The sequence below is a fragment of the Pteropus medius genome, unplaced genomic scaffold, assembly GCF_902729225.1.
Source record: "Pteropus medius unplaced genomic scaffold, Ma_sr-lr_union100, whole genome shotgun sequence".
In the NCBI taxonomy this organism is placed as follows: domain Eukaryota; kingdom Metazoa; phylum Chordata; class Mammalia; order Chiroptera; family Pteropodidae; genus Pteropus; species Pteropus medius.
The window spans coordinates 3,606,201-3,610,843 of record NW_024347862.1 but is presented as its reverse complement, the minus strand read 5'-3'; the positions used below and the strand labels follow the sequence as shown (position 1 = coordinate 3,610,843).

The 4,643-nt window shown below is 37.9% G+C and overlaps 1 pseudogene; it reads right to left on the bottom strand.

Annotated features, from left to right (window-relative positions):
* Positions 1–1,397: 1,397 nt before the first annotated feature.
* On the bottom strand, positions 1,398–1,516 carry LOC120615684 (uncharacterized; annotated as a pseudogene).
* Between the last annotated feature and the right edge of the window lie 3,127 nt (positions 1,517–4,643).

Below are 4,643 nucleotides of genomic sequence, written 5' to 3'. Positions count from 1 at the left end.
CTGCTCTTTGTGTGTGTTGTTGGAAGAGACAGCCAGAGGTGAATTATGAGCTCAATTTTGGATGAGCTGAATGTGAGGCACTGAGGAGACCAGGGAAACAATAGGAATGGACGGAAGTTCAGATATGGTCATAGAGTCAATATGGAGGAGTGGATCATGTGGCCTGCCACATGACCCACTAATGAGGAATACTGTTTGCATCCATGCTCTGATCCATCACACAGGGCCCTTGGCCTTGTTCACATAAATTCTTAAATTGCTTATGGCTTGGCAAGATCTCACATGATGTGGGTGAATGGACTAGAATTCAAAGCATATAAAGATCTCAGGCAAACAAGTGGGGATGAAGAAAAAGGAGAATAGCAATGGTGGAAGCCAGATAACTGAAATTGGATGTCATATGGAACAGTAGTTGATATTAGGAAATCTGTCTAGAGAATCTAATGTCTTGCTAGTGGATAAATTTTATGATAAAGAGATCCAGTCCTGCTTTAGGAGAGTTGTCAGGAGCTAGGTGGGTGTTGAATTTTGAGGTATAGGCTGGAATCCAGGATAAGAAGCAGTATGTGTGGAAATTTAGGCAGATTTCATGGTCTAGATTGACAAAAAAATTGAAGAGTACTGCAACTTGGGTGTGGGGAAGGCAACATGTGTTCTGAGAGTTTATTCTTAGCACATCTGGGTTTGTAACTATTAGGCAGACATGGAGTACAAAATGTGTGCAGAAGCACAAAGTGGTTCTGGGGTATAGTAGTTCCAGAGAACATGTCAGTTCTAAGTCTGAAAGGATGGTAGACCTGAGGTCAGTTTTTACTCTTTGCCCTGTCTGATCAGCCAGGAATTGGACTGGACCTGGTCTGCTGAAAAGGTCCACAGATAGATTTACATGTGTGCTGGGGGAGCTAAAGGTAGGAATTCCAATTAGGTCCTGACAGGACTGAGCTTATATGCTCCCCACGCAGCTTCAAGTTGATTTGGTGCTAGACTTTGGAGATCATTTTGCAGGTGCTCACTAAATTCCATGATAATGCTTCCTTTTTACAAGGAAACTATCACATGTAAGGCCGGATGTACAAAATGATCTTCCTTCCTTCCTTCCTTCCTTCCTTCCTTCCTTCCTTCCTTCCTTCCTTCTTCTTCTTCCTTCTTCCTTCTTCCTTCTTCTTCCTTCCTTCCTTCCTTCCTTCCTCCTGCCCTCTTCCTTCCTTCCTTTTCTTCTTCTTCCTTCCTTCTTCCTTCTTCCTTCCTTCCTTCTTCTTCCTTCCTCCCTCCTCCTCCTCCTCCCTTCCCTTCCTCTCCTCCCTCCTTTTTTCTTTTTTTCACGAGGCAACCCTTGGTTGACTTCACAGATTGCAAGGACTTTGTCAGCTTACAGTCTCTTATTTTTTTACTTTTTATGCTTACAGCATCTGGTCTTCCTAGGTGGTCTCCCATCCAAGTACTAACCAGGCCTGACCCTGCTTAGCTTCTGAGATCAGATGAGATCGAGCACATTCAAGGTGGTATGGCCATAGACTCATTATTTTCTTTTAAATGTTTCTCACTCTCTGTTTCTGTTCCCCCATGATTCAGGCTGAAATAATTCAAGTCACCTTTGCTTTCTTCTGTGATCTCACATACAATCATTCCTTCAGCCCTATCTATTCTATTATTAGGAAACTTCCTCCTGGGTCCTCTCTTCTCCTTTTATTACCAGTCTTAATCCAACCCCTAATTTCTGTCCTTCTACCCTATTTGCAAAAGGCTGTTACTTAGTACCCCTGCTCCAATCTCTTCTCTCTCTCATTTAAATTTTTCCCTTCCCTCATACCCTCATACAATCTATCAGCCAGACTTTTAGCTTTCACCTCTAAAACATATTCCCAAACTGACTATTGCCACGGCTATACCCCTGGTCTTAGAGACTATTACTATCATAGTCTTAGGCTATTACTATTATTAGGATGATAGTAATAGCCTAACTCTTGCTCCCTATGATTCACCATCTCAGCTTGAATAATCATTTGAAAATGCTAATCAGGTACTTCCATCCTCTGCTTTATTCAGAAACTTCCAGTATCTTCTCATTGCATTTAGAATAAAATCCAACTGCTACTCAGAGACTGCAAAGTCCTACAACATCTGGGCCTGCCAATTTCTCTGACACTATTTCTCCCACTGTCGCCCCCACTTGCACTGACTGATTGCTTGCTTTTGCTCAGTTATGACAAGTGGGATTGCACACCAAGACCTCTTTCTGCTCCCTCCGCCTGGAAGACACCCCCCAGATCTCTGCATGGCTTGCTTCTTTATATAGCACAGGTCTCCACTCCAATATCACTTGTTTAGAGAAGCCTTCTCTGACTCTCTAACTTAAAATGGTTTTTACCTAAACTTTATTAGTTTACCTTGCTTTATGTTTTCTTTACAACACTTACCATTATCTGAAATTAACTTATTTATTAATTTTCTTGTTTATTGTCTCCTCCTCTAGAATAAAAATATCCTGAGGGCAGGAATTTGAACTTATATCCCCAGCTCCTAAAACAATGCCTGTCAATAAGTGATGATGAAATGGATGAATGGTGTTACTAAATCGATCTCAGAGTGAAGTTTTGGGCATGTCATATCTTAATAAGGTAGACTTTTATCCTTAAAGATACTTCAGAATCTTTCCCAAATTTCCTTTATATTCTTATCTTGAATAACATCCCTTCATATTACTTGTCACCTACCCAAAGTGGACTATACGTCGTTACCCAGAGGCTCTGCTCTTACTCATTTTTGGCATTCTCTTCACTACAGTTTCTCTAACTAGTATGCTATTCCCTGAATACTCTCAGTTTTTCTTCTTAAAATAAAGCATAATCCAATATGTCCTCTTCTGTATGGTGATATTTTACCATATCTCCCTGCCTAAGAAGCTCTCTTTTCACTCTGAATTCCATGAGACTTATATCTTTTGTGCTGTAACTCCAGTATTGTACCTTGTATCTGTTAGTCATTCACCACAATGTCCTTGAGATCCAGCACTTGCCTCATAGTAAATACCCAGTACATATTTTTAAATGAAAAGTATAGTTTTGTGCATCTCTCTTTCTCTTTTTTTCCAAATTTATTGAGATATAATTACCATGTAACATTGTGTAACTTTAAGGTGTACGATGTGTTGATTCGATATACTTATATATTGTAATATGATTACTTTCAGAGTGTTAGCTAAAATGTCCATCATGTCACATAATTACCATTTCTTTTTTTGTGGTGAGAACATTTACGATCTACTCTCTTAGCAACTTTCAGGTAAGTATTTAGTACAGTACTGATATCTATAGTTACAATGCTGTGTATCATATTACCAGAAATCTTCTAACTGGAGATTTTTCATTTCCTAACTGGAAGCTTGTACCCTTTGATCAACATCTTCCCATTTCTCCCACCCTCAGCCCCTGGTAGCTACCACTCTACTCTCTATTTCTACAAGTATGGCTTTGTTAAATTCCACATAGAAGAGATATCATACAACATTTGTCTTCTGTTTGACTTACTTTACCTAGCATAATTTCCTCAAGGACCATTTATGTTGTTGCAAAAAGTAGGATTTCTTTCTCACGGCTGGAAAATATTCCATTGTATATATATATTCTACAACTTCTTCATTCATTCACCTATTGATGGACACTTAGATTGTTTTCATACATAGGCTTTTGTGAATATGATACAATGAATAAGGGTGTGCAGATATCACTTTGATATTCTGTTTTCTTTTCTTTTGGATATATGCCCAGAAGTGGAATTACTGGATTGTATGATAGTTCTATTTTTAATTTTTTTGAGGAAGCTCCATACTATTTCTTTAGTGGCCATACAAATTTATATTCCTAGCAACAGTATACAAGGGTTCCCTTTACTCCACATCCTCTCCAATGCTTGTTACCTCTTGTCTTTTTGATACTAGCCATTCTGACAGATCTGAGGTGATATCTCACTGAGGTTCTGATTTGCATTTCCCTGATGATTGGGGATGCTGAGCATCACATGTTGGTTGGACATTTGTTTTTTTCTTTGGAAAAATGTTTATTCAGTTCCTCTGACCATTTTAAGTCAGATCTTTAAAATTTTTGTTATTAATTCGTATAATTTCTTTATATATTTTTGGATATTAACCCCTTATCAGAGAAATGATTTGCAAATATTTTCTCCCATTCTATGCATTGCCTTTTCATTTTGTCGATTGTTTCTTTTGCTGTGCAGAAGCTTTTTTGTTTGATGTAATTCCACTTATTTATTTTTTCTTTCATTGTTTGTGTCTTAGGTGTCATATCCAAAAAAATCATTGCTAAGACCTATTTCAAGGAGCTTTCCCCTATGTTTTCTTATAGGTGTTCTCTGGTTTCAGATCTTACATTTAAATCTTTAATCCATTTTGAGTTAATCTTTGTGAGTGATATAAAATAGGGGTCCAATTTTATTTTTCTGTATGTGACTATCAAGTTTTCTCAACACCATTTATTAAAGAGATAATCCTTTCACCACTGAATATTCTTGGCTCCCTTGTCAAATATTAGTTGATTGTATATGTAGGGGTTTATTTATGAGCTCTTGATTCTGTTCCATTGTCCTATATGTCTATTTTTATCCCAGTACCATACTGTTTTGATTAC